At 38.5% G+C, this 24737-nt stretch overlaps 1 pseudogene; it reads right to left on the bottom strand.

Moving 5' to 3' along the window:
- Positions 1-7820: 7820 nt before the first annotated feature.
- On the bottom strand, positions 7821-18019 carry LOC148522698 (alpha-1,4-N-acetylglucosaminyltransferase-like; annotated as a pseudogene).
- Between the last annotated feature and the right edge of the window lie 6718 nt (positions 18020-24737).

The raw sequence follows: 24737 nt of genomic DNA, 5'->3' as shown, positions 1-24737 counted from the left end.
ATATGGAAGTATAAAAGGAAAAACTGCTACTGTATATAAAAAAAACACGGCAAATTAATGTATGAAATATAACGTTCTCCAAACAATATTGTCTATCAGTGACAAAACCATATAGAGAATATACAAAAAAACGAAAGATTTTGAGATGGCTTCTAATATACTGTAGAAAATATATTCATCATCTTATTCACAACTATTAACTATAAATTACATAGATAGTAATGTGTTATTGTATACTATTAAACAGTCATTGGGCAGGGTTAGAAAATTAGTAAATAGCTGAATACTTTGAGCACATAGCAAATGTTATCATAATTTATACGTCAAACAGCAGCATGACAATTTTTATATGGTTTTCCTAATGTCTTAGATTTAGAAATTGTGTGGGTGTGCTGCTCCTCTAGTGTTTCTGTATAAAAAATAGCTGAGTTTTTCATCTCCTTCTACATTCCAAGGATTTCAAAAAGCTAATTCTGAAATGGCAGAAGGCTTGATTTCCAATGGGTTTATTTGCTAAGTGTTAGGTTTTAAAACTTGGCGCTTCCAATCATGTTAATGCCTGAAATTTAAAATGGCAATGATATAACTAGCAAAACACGGCTAGTAATACCTTGTGTTACTCTAAACCTGCTATCTATCATTTAATAAGCTAATCACTGGTTAAGTTATCTACCATGTGGACTAACTTTATCGCACAATGCTGATACATGTTTACATCATAGGATCAGCCGGGATGCAGTCAATATCCTGACCGCGGGGATTACGGTAATCAGAATGCTGGAACCGGAATCCCCACACCTGTCAGAATCCAAGTGTCACGACTGGCTCAGCAGGATCTCCTACTGAGGAGCTGAAAGTTGAGGTCCTGGGTTGTGGAAGGAATTGGAGGCAAGGGGCCTGGATGTATGTCCTCCTCATCCACAAGTATCCGATGTTGGCAAGACCTGATCGACAGCGTGGAGTCTAACCTGCTGGGAGGTGTTCACCAGTGACACCTCAAAGTGGGATATGGGTTTAAGCTACACCCAGCAAGCACGTCGCGGCCCTTTGGTCAGGTATCCTATACAGGTGGGAAAAGGAGGGAGATAACAATGATGAGGCCCAGGAGAGTGTACTTCTGAAAGAAGCACTAGCAAGGATTCTGTACTTGGATATTGTACTGAGTGTGTGGGCAAGGTATAAGACACACCACTGGCACAGTAGAGTGACACTGTAGTTGTACTCGGATGTTGTTCTGAGTACGCGGGCAAGGTATCAGAAGCACCGCTGGCACAGAAGAGTGACACTGTAGTTGTACTTGGAGGAAGTACAGAGCACGCGGACAAGGTATCCAGACACACCGCTGGCACAGGAGAGTAACTAGAAATTACTCGAGAACAGAATAGCAAGGGAACCTGGAATGAAGTGACGGCAAGCAACACTAGTAGAAACAACATTGTACAGGCAACTTCCTGTTGGGAAGAGCCCAGTAATATACCCCAAGGTAGCAGTCCATTGGAGGACAGCATCAGCTGACAACAACCATGCTACCATTGGATGAAGAGTCAGTCAAGTGATGAAGACTGTCATGGCTGCACCCATGATGGCAACCTTGGTAACCAAGTCACGGAGCAGCACATGGATGTCCAAGTGCACCTAAGGCATAATCCTCAGCACATCACTCACCACCGTACCTGATGTCTGACCACTCAAGAAGTCAGGGGAAGTCAGCACTGTGGTGAGTAATGGCCGATCCTAGGCTGAAACCTGACAGTACCCCCCCTTTCAGGATGGACTCCGGACACCCACAAGGCTTATCAGGAAATCTTTTGTGAAAAGTTTGAACAAGTTGAGGAGCATGGACGTCAGAGGCCTTAATCCATGCTCGTTCTTCAGGTCCATATCCATTTCAGTAAACAAGATACTGAAGGCAATTAGATAGATGGTGAGAATCAGGGACTCTCTCAATCTCAAACTCAACACCTTGTTGAGTTTGCACTTGAGGTGTTTTAGATGAAGAATGTTGAAACTGATTAAGAATCAAAGGACATAACAGAGAGATATGGAAGGTATTGGAGATCTTCAGCTGGGGTGGAAGTTCTAGTTTATACACCACAGGATTTATTACCATGAGAATGCGGTATGGTCCAGTGAAGCGTGGGGCGAACTTCATGCTTGGAACTTTTAAACAAATGTTCTTAGATGATAACCATACCCTATCTCCGACTTTCAGAAGGGGAACCGCAAGATGTTTTTTATCAGCAAATTTCTTGTATCAACTTGAGGCTTTCTTCAATGAACAATTAATATTTTTCCATAAGTCTGCAAATGAGTCTACTAAGTTAGTTACGGCTGGAACTTCCATGGATGGTAATTCTTGAAAATCAGGCACTCATGGATGTCTACCATAGACTGCAAAAAATTGAGTGGAATCAGAAGAAGAATGATACCTGAAGTTATGTGAAAATTCCACCCAAGGTAAAAGATTGAGACAGTCATCCTGTAAAGAGGATACAAAAAGTCTGATAAATGTTTCCAGCTCTTGATTCACCCTCTCTGTTTGACCATTTATTTGTGGATAATAGACAGAAGAGAACTTTAACTTAATTCCGCAGGATACTCACAGTGCTTTCCAAAACTTGGCTATGAATTATACCCCTCAATCGGATACTATTTCTTTGGGCAAACCATGTAGCCTAAAGATGTCTCAGATGAATGTCTTCGCCAATTGTGGAGCAGAAGGAAGAACGACTAGGGGAATACAATGGGCCATCTTTGAGAATTGATCCACAACCACCCAAATGGTGTTATGTCCTTTGGATGGTGGTAATTCTGAAATAAAATCCATAGAGAGTTGTGTCCATGGAGCAACTGGAACAGGCAAAGGAAGTAATGGGCCCACGACTTTATTGTGAGTGACTTTATGCTGAGCATACTTGACACAGGACATGATGAACTCTTGAATGTCTTTCTTTATGGTAGGCCACCAGTAAGATTGCTGCAAAAATGTGTATGTTTTAAGAATGCCTGAATGTCTAGAAAAAAGGGAGTCATGGGCCCATGTCAGTAAGCTTTTACGCAGTTGTGGAGAAACGATTTTGCCTCATGGGGGAGACAGGAGTTGAGTGGGAGCAAAGACAAGAGGGTCCAGGATTGGGCAACTTGAGGTTGATCCTTTTCCTCTTGTGCAGATAGAAAAGACTGAGACAGGGCATCAGCTTTCTTGTTCAGGACTCCAGGGTGGAGCTGAACCTAGAGAAGAATAGGGACCAATGAGCTTGTCTGGCATTTAATTGATGAGCTGCTTGGAGGTAAATCAAATTTTTATATCTGTAATGATGGTTACAGGGAATCTTGTACCCTCCAGAAGGTGTCTCCACTCTTCCAATGCCAAATGCATAGCTAGTAACTCCTGGTCACCGATGGCATAATTTTTCTCAGCCAGAGAAAATTTTCACGAAAAGAACCCATGTGGGTGAGTCTTCCCATCCTCAGCACAGCTCCCACCCCCACTGAAGAGGCATTAACTTCCAGAGTGAAGGGCTTTTCAAGTTGTGGTTGCAAAGGATTGCTGCCACGGAGAATGACGTTTTTAGATTTTAAAATGCCATTACTGTGGAAGGGGGCCAAAAGGAAGGATTGGCTCCCTTCTTGGTGAGAGCTGTGATGGGCACAACCAGAGTGGAGAAGTTTAAAAAATAAATTGTCTATAATAATTAGAAAACCCTAAGAATCGCTGGGCAGCTTTCAGGGAGTTAGGTTGAGGCCAGTCCCAGATGGCACTCAGTTTGTCTGGATTCATCTGTAGAGAATTTCCAAAGATGATGTGACCCAGACATGGCACAGAGGATTGCTCGAAGAGACATTTGGATATCTTTTCATACAGACAGTGGTCACAGAGACAGGATAAATCCTCTTGTACAAGAAATGGGTGTGACTGCAGATCCTTAGAAAAAATTAACATGTCGTCTAGATAGACCACAGTTTTTGTCGTGGCATCGTGGAGTATTTGTAAGATCCATGTTTTCATCCAATCTTATTTCAGGTAAACGTACAGGAATCTGTATGTAATGTGACCAGATGTATTGCTGGTGGACTAAGGGCCTCATTCAGAGGCGGTCGGAGGATGCAAGCGGTCGCTCAGAAACTGGGCGGCCACTTGCATCCTGACTGCCCGCCTCTGTTGCGGTCATTAGGCTGTGGGTTAACACCCACAGCTCTAACGACCGCTCCGGTGATGGTTGCGACGGTCAGAGACGCGACCCTAGGGTAGCGTCTCCCTTGTCGTAAGCCCCGGAGAGCTTTTGGCTCTGTCAGAGCCGGAAGCTCTCCACTGACATCACTAGTGATGTCAGTGGTGCCACCCCCAAACGGTAGGCATTCCCATGGGAACGCCTCCATTTGGGCTGCCACCCCCCCGGCACGCCTTCCAAACGGGGCGAGCTGTCAATCAACATCGACAGCTCGCCCCCTTTGGATCGAGACCCGCTACGACCGGCGCTGTCGGTCATAGCAGGTCTCACACATGCGCACGACGGTGCCAGCACCATCGTGTGAAGGCTCTGTGGGGGGCCATCGACCCGGTCCGAGTGCATCGGTGCTAACGACCGGGTCTGAATGACCCCCAAAATACCTACGCCGGAAGCCCAAACCATCAGGATCCCAACTGGGGCTGAGGTAAAAATGCTGATGAGAAGAGAATTAAGTGACAAATTCCTTTAGGCTGACTGTCTGAACATTAAGAAGTTATTTTTATTTCATCTACCCACCCTGATTTGGGAACTTGGAAGGTTTCTTCCACATTGAAACTACAATATATATATATATATATATATATATATAAATTTCTTTCCATTTTCCAGTCCATGTGACAGTGGACATTAAGACTTAATCATACTAAGACTGTGACCCCTGTCTAAGGTGGTGCTCAGGGTTTTCTTTTGTTATATAAGGTATCCAGATGCACTGCTGGCACAGGAGAGTAACTAGAAATGACTCGAGAGCAGAATAGTAAGGGAACCTGGAACGAAGTGACAGCCATCAAACACTAGTAGAAACTATGTTGTACAGGCAATTTCCTGTTATCCAGAGCCCAGTAATATACCCCAAGGTAGCAGTCCATTGGAGGACAGCATCACCTGACAACAACCATGCTACCATTGGACTAAGGGTCAGTCAGGTGATGAAGACTGTCATGGCTGCACCCATGATGCAACCTCGGTAACCAAGTCACGGAGCAGCACATGGATGTCCAAGTGCACCTAAGGCATAAACCTCAGCTTGCCGCTGCACCTGAAGTCTGACCACACAAGAAGTCAGGGGAAGTTGGTGCTGTGGTGAGTAACAACCGATCCTAGGCCGAAACCTGACAATGGCACCGGCATCCCAACTGCTGGAATCCCAAAGGTGAGTAGGTGAGGTTAGGGGGAGGGTTAGTGTTATGGTTATGGGTTAGGTACTAGGGAGAGGGTTAGGCACTAAGGAAGGAGGGTTAGGTTTAGGGTGTAGGGAGGTTGAGGTTATATTTAGGCACTAGGGGGGAAGGTTAGGTTCAGGCACCAGGTCAGGATTAGCATAGAGAGAGGGGGAGGGTTAGGATACCTTCCGACAAGTGTCAGTATCCTAACCCTGTCGGGATGCTGATGCCAGGATTGTGACTGCCGGGATCCCGAGTGCCAGTTTATACCCATCCCGATCAGCCAGTAGTAATACATTCTACTATTTCTGTTTCATTTGAATCAAATACCATCTCCAAATAGATAGATAACATTGCATTACTGATATTTGATTTATTGATTGTCCATAGAAACAAAAAATAAGTAAATAGGTACTGTAATTGCATGCAATGTAAAGCTAGACAACTAATGAAAAAAGTTGTTTTTGTGAGCACTCTTGATGGTTTTAATTTGATTTATTAAAACTTGACTTTTACTTATAGTTATATCAGGATACTGATTTCTAAAATAGGCTCAAAACATTTAACAGATATACACGTAGCGTGTTAGATAAATGCTAAAACATAAAGTGATGGGGGTTATGGATAAAGGGCTACTACTGTATAGTCAGCCCTTCACATACTTACAAAAGTGTCAAAATGTATCTATATTCACCTATATTGTATATCAAGTAACAAAAGATAATCACATATAAGAATTAAAATGTACCCGGTCAGTTTATAAGGTATACATTTCTCATCATACTGTATACAGTAAAATGCTTAAAATAATTACTGGTAATATCACCAGGCAGAAGTGTGTCAGTATGTAATTGTTCACTTTGTTAAATGAAGGTAAAATTTGGAAGAATAAGTAGAATTAGTTTTTCCAATTCTGCTGCTCACCATGTACCAATTAGTAATGAAAAGTAAGGGCAAAATGTAATAGGGTCCAAGTTTTGAAAATGTGCGAGTATAGAGCTATACTTGCACAATTTTAGAACTCACCCTATGTAATGGTGCGAGAACATGTATACATGCATGTTTCTCACACCCCCGCATCTCATGATGGCAAAATGCACATCCAGATATTTCGCCATTGTGAGGATACAACTCAAGCAATGTATTAGAGTGTAAAGGTGCGTACACACTGGGCGATTAAAGTGGACGACTGAACGATATCGTTAATGATATCGTTCAGCCATTGTGCTCAATATCATGAATGACATTGCGCACACCCTGCCAGGGACACACTAGATGATATAGCTCAGAGAGCATATAGTCTAATGTGTATGCTCCTTAAGTGTTTAACTCGCAAACTATTACTGACTGAAAATTCGGAAAAAAAAACAGACATGCTTCGGGCTAGCAAGTTTAGTATGAGTAGGTGCGTGTTACACAGAAAAATGTACATGCATGCTTCTGTGTTTCAAAAAATAGTAATTTTTTTTTTAAATTATGTGTGGTTCTCATCTAAAAGCAGAACCAGCACCAGGCTTTTCTGAGCTGGTTACTTGGGGGAAAAAAATGTAGGCTTCCCCTGTATTTTCATCAACCAGCACTAGGCTCAGTGAGCCAGTACAGGTTCTGGAAATACAGGGGACAAAATGGGGTCACCCACTGGGGACAAAATACAGAGGTCACCTGTATTGTTTTTTTGTTTTTAACCCCTTGGATGCCTACTTGGAATGAAGAGGATGTGATCTACACTAGGAATACAGTATGTGAGTGTGGATTTTTTTTTTACAGGTGTCGTCGATGCTACTGGACAAGTGGATATGAATGGCTACAGGAATTATAGGTGACTATGTGTGAGTGTGCATGTATGTTTTAATAAAATTAAACTTTCACAGTGTGTGAATCTTGTCTTTATTTTCATATTTCTTTTTCAGGTGAACTAGAGGTACCAGAGGGCCCTTAATTCCTCGCATGCTGGTACTTGTGGATCACCAAGTACTAGCATGTGGGGGAGGCTTACTGGAACCTCTAATTCTCCAGTAAAAGACAATATGTATCATTCTATTTTTTTACACAATCACCACTGCCAAGGGGTGCCAGAGATAGCCCCCAGGCTATCAGCCCAGACCCGGAGTGCCCTGGAGAGGGGGAACCCCTTTATTAGGAGGTCTCCAACAGCAGGTTTCCCTGGTCTGGGCTGACTAGTAGTCAGGTGTCAAAGCTTTGTCCAGGGAACCTGGTAAAAGGATTTACCTACTCTGGCATTACAACCCCGCTAGAAAGAGTCCAGTGTTGGTTGCAGAGAATACAGGGGACCCTACTCATTTTGTCTCCTGTATTTCCACAACCAGGACTGGCTCAGTGTAAGGATATGTACAGTATTGCAAAGATCACATCATACAATTGAAACATTAATACAGTATATAATATATGGATGGATCATCCCTGTCTAAGCAGAAATGCTTTCATTCCTCAGAAGTGCTCCATAGGTGGAGGGGCAGTGCTGTTTATACACATGTTCCAGCAGTGTGTTACTACCAGGTACCATGGTTTTACCTTTTTTGTTCATATTGTTCCAGGTATGCAAGGTGTAAGACTTAGAAAAGGTTGGCAAATCCTTCCACACCTTATAATACTTTTTCCAAGATGTATACAAGATAGGACATAAGCATTCAGGATGAAAGTAGGAAATATTTGTACACATCATATCATCGACAGATGTAAATGCTGGAAGCCCACACAACCTTTTTATAACATGTGTGAAGGCTCCTGGTCCATTGCGTGCCCATAGCTCACCTCTGTAATTCTGAACAAAGTTTTCCATTAACTCCCATGTCAAGCTATAATGTGAGGAGAAGCCAAAAACAGCACTGCTAGTACATTGGAAGTGCTCACCAGCTACAAAATGATCTTTAAGAATGGGTCGAAGGGAAATAACGTCAGTGTCCATGTAAATGCCACCATATTTCCATATCATGGCTAACCTGAAGGCATCTGAGCTTACATGCATCCAGTAACGTTCTTTCTTAGGGTCTACCTGGAGATACAGAAAGATTCAGTAGGTGGTGGAAGAATAAAAAAAAAAAACTGACACATGACTAGGGATGTGCACCAACCCCGTGTTTTGGTTTTGGATCTGTATCACCTTCATGTTTTGGATCTGGATTTGGTTTTGCCAAAACCACCCTTGCTTATTTTGTTTTTGGTTTTGGATCTGTATTTTTTTTCCCAAAATTTATAACAACTGCTAAAATCACATAATTTTGGCTTCTTTGTTCCTACAGTATTACTAACCTCAATAACATTAATTTCCACTAGTTTCCAGTCAATTATGACTACCTCACAGCTCACAATATTGTTTTCATCGGCTTAGGCCCAAAATTTGCACCAAGCTAGCTGGCTGACTAAGCTAAGCAGCAGCATTGGACGGCACAAACACGTGGCAGTTCAACTTACAACATGGCACATAAGTAGACATATATTTTCATTAATCAAGAGGCCTGAGGAAGATGAAGAATGTATGTAGTTAAAGGCAGGGACGGGAAGGGTTGATTGGTAGTACATTTAATTTATTGATTCAGAAGCAAATTTATGAAGAAGGAGGGGAGAGCATGGGTGAACAATATGTCCCATGCATTTCCCACAAAAGCAACTTGGTGGTTCAGAATATTTTTTAAATTAAAGGGGCATGCAGGAGATGCTGTCTGTGGCCATAAACATTTCTGGACATTTTTGGCATTCAGCAACCGCATGTCAAAGATTGCAGCAGTTGTGGCAGTTCAACTTCCAACATGGTAAATCAGGAAACTAATGTTTTTATTATTCAAGAGGCCTGAGGGAGTTGGAGAATGTACTTTATGTAGTTGAAAGCGGGATAAGGAAGATTTGATTAGTAGTAAATTTAATTTCATTTTTTGATTCCGAAGCAAATATATGAGTGCGGAGGGATTTGGATCCGAGTCAGGTAGGAAACCCTGAGCTGGACTCGGATCTTGGCTTGGATACATGAAGTTAGGGTTGGTCCGGTTCCCGGAGAACCAGACCCTCTCATCTCTAATTTATATTATGCTGCAGGTTTCAATAATAAATTATTCACACTCATGGGAATGAAAGAGCTTGGAGTAGCTTTTAATAAAACCTAAACAAAGTTGTCAAAGGATTGAATGGTTGGAGACTAAGCTTAATTTATATTATAGACATCATTATGTTTTTTTGTGATTATAAAGTGCAATTATCTTTTGTTTGCAATTAATTTGTAAGGTTTAATAGAGATTTGTTCTAACTACTATTTATGTGATTTTTAGTTGCCCTGTATATCAATTAATGCATCTTCTGTATCAGCTTCAAGATAATGACCTAACTGTTAATCCCAGAGGTATTTTATACATTTCAGAGCAATATAGTATGACAGATATACATCAGAATAAATGATGATTACACAATGAAATGCATAAGGATACAGTAGCTGTAAACTGGATGATTCTCAAACATTAAACCTTGATTGGAACTGATTTTGCTATTAGTTAGTTAGTTAGTCACACATGGGCGTGTAGCTGACAGCAACTGCATCTAAAGACACAATAGTGCTTACACAGGACACCATGGTCAGACAGAGAAACTGCACCTGCCATAGGTCTGGTGCAAATCTCAATGGTGCATGCGATGGTGTACAGATGGCATGCACTAAGATGGCTTTCAACTGCTGCATGTGGGCATCTGACTAAGAATAAAATTGCCCATGGCATTAGCATAAAGACACTGATGTGGCTGTGACTATTAAACTCTGAATCAGGCTCTGTATGTGAAATAGGCATTTCAGGGTGTCCAATGAAGCGGGTGCACCTAGGCACAAAAACAACAGCTATCTATTTTTGATAAATGGGTTAGAAGGGTTTGATAATTCAAATATATTGTATTTATTTTAGCAAGACAAGTTACACTATAAAAAAACAATAATATATACTTTGAGTGACTCAACTGAGTCCAGTGGGAATTGTAAAATAATAGCTATTACACAATATAAAATCACATATAAATCAAGCCTGTGGTTCCACTCTGGTTGGCTGATGCTACCTCCAGGACCCACTCCAGTTCAATCCTGGTTCTAGACTCTAGCTCCACTCTGGCTACTCTGCTGTTATCATCTGTCTAATTCCAGTTCATCTACCATCCAAGTCTGTGAGTCATCCTCTGATTCCAGCCTGTTTGTGTTCTGAAGTCTCCTGGGCATTACAAAGTCTTCCCTAGTGCTTCAAGTGCCAAGTTTTTAGCCACAGTGACATCATTTACTAGCAAGTCTCCTGAGTACATCTCTCCAGGATGTAGTTAGAATGCCGGCAGATGGGATGCTGGCTGTCAAAATCCAGGCATCGGAAGCCTGCCTGGGACTAAAGACAGGCATGAAAATGTTGATGCCAGTCTATATCCCGATGCCGGAATCTTGACAGCCGCCATCCCAAACAAAAGTACACCGGGGCATCTAAGCTGGGGGGTTAGGGATAGGCACTAAGGAGGGATGGTTAGGTTTAGGCACTAATGGGGAGGGTTAGGGTGTGGGGTGTGGAGGGTTAGGGTGCAAAAAGGGAGGGTTAGGGTTAGGGGGAGAAGGGGGAAGGGTTAGTATACTTACCAGACCCCTGTTGGGAAACCAAGCATTGGGATACTGCTGTCGGCATTTTGACAGCAGGCATCCCAACTGCCGGTATTTCATACCCAACCCCATCTCTCATGCTCACTGCAGGTTCAAGTGGAATTTATCCTCACTGTATTTTAGTTTACTTTCTGTTCTGCATTATTTTGCTCGTACTCAGCATTGCTGATCCTAACAACTCACTACTCACTATACCATCTGTATCACTATCGATGGTGGTTGTTTCTCTATGGGTCCACAAGTATTGGGGTTCATGCTGAGTTTCTGCTACAGCATTCATACCAGTTGTTTGGAGACTGGGTGCTGGACCTACTGTAGGCTCCTTCTTGAGGATTTAGGCTTCAGTGACCCAGCTTTGATAATCAGTCTGCAGCATCTGTTAGCAGACTCCAGACAGACTACCAATTACCTTAATTACTTGCTGCTTTGCTATATGAGTTCTAAAACACTGGGTCCAGACTCTTATCCCTACATTCTGGGTAAGAGGTTGAGTTCCACTCAATTTATTGCAGGGGCAGACTGGGAGCCTAGAATGCATCACCAATGAGTTGACCTATGATTCAACCACCACTATTCTGATACAACTTGTCAGCCCAGTCCATGGGCCCTGACTTGGATCTAAAAACTCTAAACATTACACAGCAGTAGTATCTAACACACAATACCAGCTCATTCACAGGCAGGCTACTCACTGTATCAGAGGTTTCACTAAGAGGCATACCTGCATCAACCAGTAGGAAAATTTCAGGGATCTTATTGAAAAATTACTTACCCTGTTTAGACACTCCTCAGGTTTTGTAATTTGTGATAATGCAAGTAAAATTGTACAAGCATTATGAGTGGGTGAATTTCAACACATACCATGTTTTGCACAAACAATAAACTTAGTGGTTTCAAATTTCTTAAAAATTGACAGGACCATACAAGACAAGATGGCTATCACCTATAAAATGTATGGGCATTTTCAGCATTCACCAACCACATGTAGAAGATTGTAGCAGCTGCAACAACAGTTCCATATGCCATGCCACCAACTGAAGCATGAGATAATAAGCAGGTGGAATTCCAACCTTTATATGCTTCAGTGACAGGAAGAACAGCAACAAGCCATTCAAACATACATAACAAGCCATGACATAGGGAGAGGAGGGGGAATGTACCTTACTCCAGCACAGTGAAGAATACTATCCATTTTTGCAAGCTACTTCTACCATTTGAAATAGTAACCAATGAAGCGAGTTAAGAAACTGCCAGCCTGATTCAGATGATTCCCTTAATTAAACTACTGGAAACGCAGCTAAAGAAACTCAAGGAGGAGAAGAAACAAAGTGATTCCGCTAAGTATGTTAGAATTGTAGATAAATTCTTTATTTGCTTCACCAGGATCAAAGGGTTTACAATATTTTAAATTTGGATTGCTACATATTGGCAACCATGCTGGATCCTAGGTTTAAGTTGTATTTAATGGCTTTCTTTCAAATTGACACACATAGTAAGAGATGCAAAGAATTACTTGTGAGCAAGTGGAACATTTCAAGATGACATCTCAAGCTTCATTTTTTCCTGTAAGTTCTGCTGCCAGGAAAAAAATTATTTCCAAGAGACCTACTGGTGATGAGGATGAGAAAACTCAGCGCACCAGAGTGAAACACCATTATGACATCTGGTCAGGCTTAAAATAATTGCCCTAGTTATTGACATCTCTACCATTAATTAATCTGTAAAGTAATAATCAATAGAATGGTAGATGATTATTTTAATGACAATATACTTATTAACATTTCACACAGTCTTTTTGAATACTAGGAGGAAAAAAGGAAATTTGAAGCCCCTTGTAGAAACTAGCTTTGCCTTAGTCAAGCTGCCCACCCTCCAGTGTTTACTTGGAAAGTGTGCTTAGAACCTTGTGAGCGATGAACATAGGAGGCTACTTCCTAAAAATGTGAAACAATTTTCATAAAAATGAACTTCAAAGTCTATGAGGTAGACCTTTTCCGTTAGTTACAGCAAAGTACAGAGGGCTTGATTCACTACTGTATGCAACTGCAATTACGCATGCAATCGGGCGATTGTTGCATTCTGCGCCTGCATATGCATGGCAGTGCACATGCGTGGAATAGCTATTGCAATTGGAACTGCGATTGCAGAAGCTACGCAGACCCCAGATGATTGACAGGAAGCACTGTTTGTGGGTGGTGACAAGGGGTGGTCTGGGAAATGCAGGTGTGCCAGTGCGTTTGCATGCATTTTTGCAGGGCATGCATAAATGATCCACTATGATGCCATATGCAGTCTGAAGTCTCATAGTGTGCGTGGGTGTTAGCAAATTCTGTGTTAGGTCAGAGCTTGTGCAAGTGTGCATGAGGCTGTGATTATACTCAATTGTACTGATGGTTTTGCTATTCTGCTAAGTATTATGGATGTGTGCAATGTAAAGTATGTATGTAGTGCTGAGTTTGCATTGTGATCAAAATGGATTAGCATACTATCGCAGTTGAACTGCAATATTGTGTTCCATAGTGAATCAGGCCCAGAGACTTCTGGTATAGTGGTTTCCACTGGGAATTAGCTAATATTTTGTGATGATGATATTAACACTGATAAGGCAAAGGACGAGGATCATAATGACATTTCCAACAGTAGAGATGTTTAGCAATACCAATTAACATTAACAGCTGCCTTAGGCCCATTGGTAGCTTGTTTTGTGGGTGCCCAGAAAACCCAAGCACTTTAGCCACAAAAGTGACTATCTCTGTCACTGCAGTGCTCGGTTTGTTAAACTGTACATTTACTTTTTAATATACAAAATAAGGGTGGGTGGGCTTTGCCAGGATTATGTATGTTTGACAGGCAGTGTATATTGCTGTACTTTACTGGGGCATTCATGGTCTTTTGTGTCCTGCAATGACATCCATTACCAGCCTCTTATCCAGTCATTTAGGCCCTGTTTCCCTCAGCTTCTAAGCAGATATAGAGTAGTATCATTTTAAGCATATAAATAATAAAATAATGAATTCATTATCAATATTAACTAGCCCGTTACTCTACCTTGAATCCTGAGTCCTGTGATTTGCCTTTTGGATTGAGTTTCCACTTTAAAAAAATCTCACTGGGATTTTGAGTGCTTGTTATTTAATAGTTTGCTTCAAGTCTCACATTTGCTTTTTTAATAGTTACTTTAGTACTGTAATCAATTTCATTGGGATTTTGGATACTTGTTTTTAATAATGTTTTCTATTTTTCTGATTTATTCTTTTCCATAGTTATATTAACATTGTAATCAATCAATCAATGCTTTTTCTAGATTCCTCTACATACTCCACCTCCATTATCTGTGCTAGCCGTGGGCCACTGATCTAGTTCTTGATTAATGAAAACATTCTGTTGCATTCTATAGCAGCATATAGTTTATATTAAGCTGCCATCCTGTCTGTGACTATATTCTTTTTGAAACTGCCATGTGTTTGTGCTGCTGCTCTGTCACTTAGTTTAGATAGCCAGTTCACTGCCGCATTGGCCAATTTTGGTGAAAACAATATTGTGAGCTTTAAGATGGAAATGACTGGAAATTAATGTTACTGAAGTTAATTATACTGTAGGAACAAAAACAGCCCACAATTACACGATTTAAGTACTTTATCAATATTTAAGAAATTCAAAACCAATACAGAAAAAAACCAAAACACTTGAGGGTGGTTTTACTAAAACCAAAACATGGGGTCTATATTGTTAATTGTTTAATTTTAAATGATATATAGTACATTATTTTAGATAATACAACATGTAAGGTTTTAGAGTTTTTTAGTACCTTTGATCAGCATTGGTGTATACATTTTAAGTAAATATTGCATGGAACAATACTGAACTTGCATTAAGTTAACATTTGTATGCAATGCAGAGGCATCACTGGGTCTGGTGACACCTGGTACAAACACTGGATACTCCCCGGACACCAGAGGAGTGCCAAGCCTAAAGGGAATGTAAACTAAATAAAGGGAGTGTGACCTCATGGGGGATCCCAATAACATCACTCCGGAGACTGGGCAGTCTGCACTGTCAGCTCCTTTTCTATGACAGAAGCTGGGTGCTGCAGGAGAATGTCACATTGCAGTACTCGGCTCCTGTCACTGCAGAAGAGCTGGCATTTTGGTGTCACCTCCTCCGAGGGTGACACCCAGCTGTGGCCAGAACCAACCCCCCCTCATGATGCCACTGATACAAATGCATAAATAGGGAACATTAAGCAAGTTGATGCATAGTATTTTGGCAAAAAATCCTGTTACAGTAATTGTATATAAAATAGCAACAAGCATTTTACTTTTACATCTAGAATTAATTAAATTAATTAATTCACAATATTTAATATAATAGGTAAAGAAAATTCAGCCATTTCCGAAACAGATATTCATGCAGAATATGAAGACTAACTAGCATTACAAAAGACTAGAGAGCATAGGATAGTCCAGCAAGTCCAGTCCAGGACAATTCAATAATTAGACAATAAAGACCAGTTGCCTTTGATCCACCCGGACATTTTACTCATAGGCCACGGTTCTCTCAAAGCCTTCACATTACATTTTAACAGTAAATAAGTTGTAGGAGAGAAAGTAAAATTTGCAGCACTACTGTAAGGACAATTGAAGAACATATTTAATTAAAAGTAGAAATAAAACAGTGCAAATATCATGTAAAGATTAAAACAAATAATAATCTTTAAATCTCACAATGAAATCTCCCAGGAGTTAGATGAATACATGTCTGATCGATAAAAAAGCTGCATATGAGAAAGATATGCTAAGAAAGTGTGTGTGTGTGTGTGTGTGTACATACATGTACAGTATAATAGAATATCCAATAAAATGAATATACTATAGATGATCATTTAATGAAGGATCTACAGTAGCAATTCATGTGGAGAATCCCAATTGTTAGTAAAGAAATGAGCAGTCATTAAACCTCCCAATGGACAGAGACAGAGATATTTATTACAAAGGCCATGAGATCCCTCCAATGAAATGGATGAGAGAACCAAAGCTCTGCAGTAGTCTATTTTGGGACAGTTTGCCTCTCCGATATAGCTGAACACCAGATCTAATAAAGTCTATTGCTTGACATGTAACATACATCCTCTATCATAAATATATGGAGGAAAAGCTTGTATAAGCAATGATTACCAAAGGCAGAGATGTGTGCTACTTAAAGGGGACTGGTTCTAGGCTACGTTTCATTGCTCCAGAACAGCAGTTTCATCAGAAGGCATTTTATTAGATGAAACAAAATGAGAACACATTTATTTGCAGCAGGGAGCACATCTTTTATCTTTGAACTAATTGTGACTTGTGTGGAAATATAGTCTCATTAATAATGGATATAGAGACAAGCAAAAGTGTTGAAGAATTTTGACAAGTTTCCAAGCTGAATAGGCCATTGGGCCTGATTCAGAGGTGGACAAAATGCCAATGTTTGCAGAGTTGAGGGATTAGATTTGTACTGCACATTCATCTGAGTTGCACTATGCATGAGACCTGACGTATTACCGACAGTGGTCACAGTGAGGATTTGAATACAGAGTAATTGACAGTTAGTGAGCATCTGTGGGAGGTAACAGGCAGGGGTTGAGTCAACCGCAGGCAAGTTGTGACCTTTTGGGGGGCTTGTCTCAGCTTGGAACTGCATCTGTGTACATACAATGGCTCAGGTGGCTGACATCAGAAAGACATTCTGAGCAATCATAGGCTTGTTTAGAAGATCAATGGTTCTACTAATGTGAGACCAATAGTGCATCTTTGTGCAAACATTGGGTTGCTCAAAAGTCTGATGATTAACCGTTGTGCAACCTATTGTTGCAATTTGTATGCAAGTGGCGGATCCTAGACACCGCAGGTGGGTGTCCCAATACCAGTCCCGGTAGTTGTGACAGTTGCATATTTTCACAAAGATGCAGCTGTGGTGCTCATTATGTGGAATTCTACAAGCACTGTAACTTATGCAACAGTATCTGGACCTATTTATTATGTCGGCATGCTTTTATGCATTGAGTTGCTGCCTCATGATTGGCTGATTAGATAACAAGCAGGTGTTTGTAGCAAAGTGCCCACCATGTAGATATATTTATGTAGAAAATATAATAGAATACTACTTATATATACCTGTAAGCTAGAGGAAAGCCCCTTTAAGACCCACTTTAATTATATGTGTGTAACAGTTATAGTACAGCCATAGTACCTGCACTTAACACTTAATAATTCATGTTATCATGATATTATACTAATATTGACCTATCATGTTGAATTGTTAAGAGGCTCTGACTGATTTCTGGATTAACTTGACCATATGCACAACATAAGTCTGCAGTCTTTTATCAAAGTCCCAAAGCAAATGGTTCAGCACACTATTCTCTGTACAGCATTGTTGTTCTGTAGTATAACCATAATATTACTACTGTATGATATGCAAATAAAAATCTTTCTAGCTATACTAATACATACCTTTTTATACCACGGCAGAAGAGGCGTGTCAGTAAATAATTCCTCCATTCTCAGAGGGAAGAAGTAGATGTTATGAAAAGATGAGAGAGTTGGGAAATGTTTCCGAGTATTGCTCTCCTCCTCCTCTGTGTTTATGTCACCTAGTCCTTTCATGAAGTAGACGATGGGTCTGTCAGGGTAGACACGAGCTGCTGATTCAAGCGCACACAAGACCAAGGATGGTGGTTCCATTCTGTCAGTGGTTTCCATGAACAGGATGCCATTACCTTGGCGTAGAACAACATTTGGACTAACAGAATTAAATTATGCCTTTCCTGGTTCACTGGATATTATATCACTGTTGTCTATATGAAGAGAACTATTCTCTATGGTTAATGATCCTGTTATTAAGCCATTAGAAGTGAGGAAATGCATGATGTATGTAGTTTTATGTTTAAGAGTAGTTTTACAAAGAAAGCCAATGACTGCTATTAATAGCAAAATGGACATTACCTTTAGTTTCTTGAACATATTTGGGATAGCATAAATTTAAGCTGTAAAAGGAAACAAAAATATCTTAGACAAAGAAGGAAGACAAAAAATGATTATGATTTTAAAATTAAATTGGTGTAGTTTATTTTTTAAATGTAATTTTCCATGCCATAACATAATTCTTAAATATTTTTGAATCTTGTACCACATATAAATATTTTAAAACCTGACCTCATCATTAGAGATGTAGTGGGGGTGGTTCCAGTGGAGCATGAGCTCCAGGTGCCAAAATGGCTCCAGGGAATCGGAAATCATGGGGTGCTACTCTGTATGATGGCCACCTGTAAGTATTAACTTGGTTTGATTGCTCTATATCCTAAATAAGTTACGGATCTGAATCTGTTTTTACATTTCATGCTCCCTTAAACTGCTCAGATTGCCTCCCCTCTGGCCCTCCCTCCTCTGTGATCATCTTCTGTCACCTCCCCTTTCCTGTCAGATTGATTACATTCACTTCTCACCTTTTTGATCCCGTCCCCTCTCTTCCCTGTGATTGGTTCTTTGCCCCTGTCCATTCCTTTCTTATTGACTTCTGTCACCACTCCACTACTCTCATTATCCTATTGGCTTCTATCACCACCCCTCTCCTCTCCTTTCTTATTAGCCTCTGTGACCTCCCCTCCATGATTGGCTGCTCCTCCCCTCTTCTTTCTCATTGGCTTCTGTCACCTCCCCTCTCTGGTCAGCATTTTCCTCTCCCCTCTCCTTTTTGATCCCCTCCCTCCTTTTCTTCTCATTCATTCATTGTGCTTCAATTTACTTAAAAGTGACACATCTGTGGTAAAATCCTAAACTTCAATTATAAGGTAAGCTTTGCTATTTAAAGTAATGAGGAGTTCCTAGGCATGAGCACAAAGTGTTATTTGAAAGGTCTGTTAAAAAAAATATTAGGAGACCTGAAATAATAATACTGGTGGTAGACAGAACATGATTAGTAGTACTCACATTAATATAGGGGCAATTTATATTTGTGAAGTAGGAGAATAACTGAGAAGGGAGCTTCCCATAGGTGTGCTCTAGTGAATATTTAAGATAAATGATTAGAATATATAATTCAATCTCCTCTATTGACTAATAAAAATGATTCAAATGAGATAAAAGTCGGATCCTATGTGCTAAACATAAATAAAGCAGTGCCAAAGGAGCTACCCATTAATGTCAGATAGTGCATCCCTGAAGCATTCTATTCCCCCAACGGGACCTCAATGCCCAGCATGATACTCCCACTGCTTGCTGTTTTTCTCTTCTGTATTCCCCCACAGGCTGGCCATACCCCACTGGCACGGTTCAGTACAGGGGGGAGCTATGATATGCACTTTCTCCGAGCACCATGGTTCCACACTACTTCTCTGCTCATCATCACTTCATAATCTGCACATTCACTAATGTTACCAGTGTATGTGATTATCACCATCATCTTATCACCTATACACTTACTAATATTGTATCACCACTTTAGGTAATCATCACTATCACTTCTTAATTTGCACTATCACTAATGTTATCATCGTATGTGATCATCACTTTATCACCTGCAGACTTACTAATAATGTATCAACACTTTAGGTAGTCATCACTATCACCTCTTAATCTGCACTCTCACTAATGTTATAACCATATGTGATCATCACCATCACCTTATCATCTGTACACTTACTAATACTGTATCACCACTTTAAGTAATCACCAACATCACCTCTTAATCTGCACTCTCACTAATGTTATCACCATATGTACTTCTGCGTTCAACCTTGAAAAAGGCTTTACAAAGCTGAAACGCATTGGTACATAGTACATGAACATTTCATCACCAGGATTCAAATAACCTTAACCCATGAAGCCAGACACATGGAGGACGAGGGTGCATGGAGGTGGCACAGGACAGGCAAGCTGAAGCAAACAGGCATATTTATTATCTAAAAAAAACAATTATAAAGCCCACAGACTCGGGTATTAGAGAGAGGCCTGACATTTTTTCCAGGTTTCAATGTGAACAAATTTTATTTAGTGACTTAAACAAATTTGTTAGGAATTTAACCTCGCAAATGCATTTTTTTTAAATCCATTACCAAAATTGTCTTATGAACCAAAACAAGAACCATTAGTGTCATTCACTTCAAAATTCTACCCAGTGGAGTCTAGAGGAAGTTCCATCGATATATTTTATGAATTAGTGAGGAAGGATTTTAAGAATATTAAGGTGGAAAAAAAAATATTTAACCAGCAATATGAACTCTAGGGAGAAACAAGCAATTATAAAACTGAAGGAAGATGTATCAGTAGTTATAAAACAAGCTGATAAAGGGGGGCAGTCATGATTCAGGATAGAGTATCAGATTTAACAAAAGCATATAAATTTAAGCAAAAAATTTAGGTATTATATGTAATAAAGATTTTGAGTACCTAAATGTTAAAAGTACTTGAATACCTATTTTTTATCACATACCAAAGAATCAAATTAACAAAGACTGCCCACACAGAAGACCATTTATATCAGGGATTAATTCCCTGATGGCTAATCTATTCACTATATACTGTAGATTTAAAATTGTAACCCTATATAAAAAACTAAGCTATTACTTAAAAGATTCAACAAGTTTAATAAAAAAAATGTAGGATCTTAAATGGACACCTAAGTTAAATTTGCTTACTATTGATGTTCAAATGTTGTACTTCTCTATCCCCCATAGTAAAGGCATAGAAGCAGTAAAAAAAACTTCTCACAAATAAATAAAAAAATGCACTTGCATGAGAAAAAAATCATCTTAGTATAAAAAACATCTTACTATAAAATATATTTTATAACATAATTATTTTAGATTTGAGGGTGATTTTTTCCTCCAATGACATGGAACTGACTTGGCCACTATATTTTGATGACCTGATTTTTGTATGTGATGGAGAATTACTGAGTATAGATAAATTCCTATTGCACATAATTCTGAATTATTAGAATTTAAAATTCACACACAAACATCATAAAAAGGTAGAGATTATTTAGATTTAAAATCAGAAAGTGATGATTTTGAAAGTATAAATACTAGTACTTACTTTAAGGAAACTAATGCAAACAGTTTAATTCTATCAAACAGATGCCATATACCCATTTGGAAGAACAATGTTCTATATGCACAATTTCTAAAGGTTAGGAAAAACTGTAGTAATGATGAACTCTTCTGGGACCAATCACAAATATTGGCATATAGATTCTTAGAAAGAGGCTATGATTCAAAAACCATTGAGGAAGCTCAGAAACGATTATGAAATATAAATAGGATTGAACTATTAAGAGAACAATCTAAATAAATATCTAATAAAAATGGAAGACCATTTATAACAGAATTTAATAAAGAAAATAGAAAAACAGAGATAATCCTAGCTAAACATTGGAACATTTTGTTAAATGATCCTGTTTTAGGACCCCACCTCCAACAACTGACCAAAATGGTTTAGAAGATAACAACAAATTTGAGAAGTATACTAGCCCCCAGCAAATTAAAATCTATAAAAGAATAGCAGCCCCCATTAAAAGGGATTTTTTTGGATAAAAAAGTAGGAGTTTATCCATTGAATAAATATATATGTTGCAGATACATGGAAAAAACTCCCTTTGTATGAAAGATTAATGATAAACAAAGTTATGCACTTAAAAGTGTAGTAACTTGCAATAAAAACTTTGTAGTACAGGTTTAGTCTCCCATATCTAAAATGCTTGAGGCCAGGGATATTTTGAATATTGGAATATTCCATATTTTAGAATATTTGCATACCATGATGAAATATCTTGAGAATGGTACCAAAATCTAACCACAGAATGCATTTATGTTTTATATACACCTTATACACACAGCCTGCAGGTAATTTTATGCAATATTTTCAATAATTTTGTGGCTCAAACAAAGTTTGTGTACATACTGTGCATGAAATTAATGTATGTTTCATATATACCTTATACACAGGGCCTGAAGGTAATTTTATACAATATTTTTAATAATGTTGTGCCTTAAATAAAGTTTGTGTACATTGAACCATCAAAAAGCAAAGGTTACACTATCTCAGTCATACTAACAAAATTCCATATTTCAGAATATTCTGTATTTCGGAATATATGGATATGAGAGACTCAACCTGTATACAGAATTATTTGTGGCTGTGGAATTTTTTATGTCGGGAAGACTAAAAGACAATAAAAACTTTCCATACAAGAACACTTAAGGAACATAAAAGAAAAAGACATAGTGCAAAGAATTTCAGCTTTACAGTTTTAAAACATGTTAAAAAAGATTCTAGAGGAGGAAGCAAGGAATTTAAACTGGCAAAGAAAGAGTCACATTGGTTTTATACCTTGAATTGTCTGTCACCGCTATGCTTGAATGAAAATATTAATATTGTCTCATTTCTATGAAAAAGTGTGTAAAATATTGTTTTTGTGAAACATTGGTCACAATGAAGGTTAATGAGAATTGAATAAAAAAACAATAGTTTTTTTAGGGTGGTTGTTTGTTATATTTAATGTGGGTCACTGGAACAAGCATCAAATAAAGAAATGTACAGTAGATGGGGAAATTGACCTTTAGATCTCAGAGATCACCATAGGTGAAAGTAATATTTAACAATTGGCAAAAATAATAGAGATAGTAATATTTTAAGAATAGTAAAAAGAATAAATTAGAAAGATTTAATAGTTAATAAATATCCAATAGTTAGTTAACAACACGCTAAAAGTTTAGATGGGTAGCACAATAAAAATGAAAAGATATAAACATAATAATTATATATGCACATTATATGTTCATAGGAATAACACTATAAGTGATAAAAACAAAAAAAAAATATTATTTAAATAGACACATAGAGCAGATTATAAGTTTTTTAAAATAAGTTAGTCAAAATAAGAGGGGAAATAAATTGTGTATATCAAGAGAATAAATAGGGAAGATATATAATAAAGGATGATAGGTAAATTAAGAAGTGCAAAAATAACTACAAATTAATATAATTGATCAATTAAATAAACCACACTGTAATAATTTATACATGTAATAGGAAAACTTGATAAAAAACAGATAGAATCGCATCAATCCATTTTGCAGCGTAGAAACATAGAAGTGACAGCAACATTCAGTAGTACAGAATTATAATATCACAGTCAGAGAGAGAGAACAGAATCAGGAAAAAGGCTCGGAATGCATCCAGGAAGGAAATAATCACAATTAAGTTTATTAAAGAAATTACATACTGAAAAAGTCTGATTTATATTTATAAATCCCGGTTGGGACCACTAAGAAGTAATTATAAAAGCAATGACAGTTCTTACAAAATATTAGGAGCATTGAAAAGTATGTTTTTGAGAAAAAACTACCAATTATCTAATAAACAGAAAGTACTATCAGCAGTGAGGTATAATAGGGGTTCCTGACAGGTCAGTTCACTCTCTTGTTGGAAAGAGTTCAGAGCACATGTGAGTACTAAAAAATTTAATTTGACTCTAAGGAATAACAAAGTTTAGAAATTGTGCTTATTTTAGATATAAAACACCAATTGTTTGCAAGTTGATTTCTATATTCTATACCACCTAAAGATTAATTGGAGGGCAGAGGATAAGCCTCCACATGATTGATGTGAGTTTAAAATATATAAACCAATTAGTTGTATTAATTGTTAAACTGATTTAGAGTTGCTAAAACCTATTTAAAGATGCTTCTGTGACAAGAAAAAATGTAATGTGTTTATTGCAGACTTGAAAGCCTTCAAGGTGATACCACTATAGTGATACCACTATAATATTCATATGAGTTTTCAATGATCATTTTTATTTCTATATATTTTAATAAAATATTTATCTATATTAATTAGGGATTGAAAATGGTAATTATGAAATATGTGACTTCCAGACCTACAGTATCATCAAACCCAGGAAATCAGGAGATATATTATAACGCAGATTCTGGATACTGTAAATGTAAGCTACCTTTTAAAATGACCTTCATATTGATACGTGTTAAGTCTTAATATATGTTAAGCATATTATATACTGATGAAATTTTTTTTTATACTGAATACATTAAGCAAGCATTGTTTTATTCGCATTAAACATGTTAAATTAAGAAGTGTAAAAATAAAATATATTGTATTTGTAGTAAAATTATTATGCTATATATATATATATATATATATATATATATATCCTATAGGAATTATACTGTATGCATGAAGCATGTAATTTATTGTATACATTGTGATATATGGGTATGAATAATATAGCCAGTTGACCCTTCTATGAAGAAATCTCTTTCCAATATTTGTTCCTCTAAGAGAAGAAACCCTTACAATTGTATCAGAATTTTTTTTGGGGAAATATTATATTGTACATTGTTTTAAGATACTACTGGATAACAGTGGTCTGAAGGGAGGGGGCCTGCATCGGGGAGCTGGTATATGTCCCTACGGTAACTGGCTGCAGTGAGTGTAGAGAACCGCATTTGATTGATGGCAGTCAGATGACAGAGGTGGAATTTGGTGGAGTAGTGCACTTAGAGCTGGCCTCCTCTCCACATCTGTCTGGAAGAGGTAGAACCAGGAGACGTGGCTCCCCTCAGTTGGGTAGAGTTGAGGGCAGATTAAGAGATACGGCTGTATTAAGGAGAGCCTCCCAATATCTCCTCCTCTGATGCTAACAGCCATCAAAGTGTGGCAG

Source organism: Taudactylus pleione, unplaced genomic scaffold (genome assembly GCF_031769625.1).
Source record: "Taudactylus pleione unplaced genomic scaffold, aTauple2 ptg000142l, whole genome shotgun sequence".
In the NCBI taxonomy this organism is placed as follows: Eukaryota; Metazoa; Chordata; class Amphibia; order Anura; family Myobatrachidae; genus Taudactylus; species Taudactylus pleione.
Note: the sequence above shows the minus strand (reverse complement) of the source record. Positions and strands in the feature narration are given on the sequence as shown.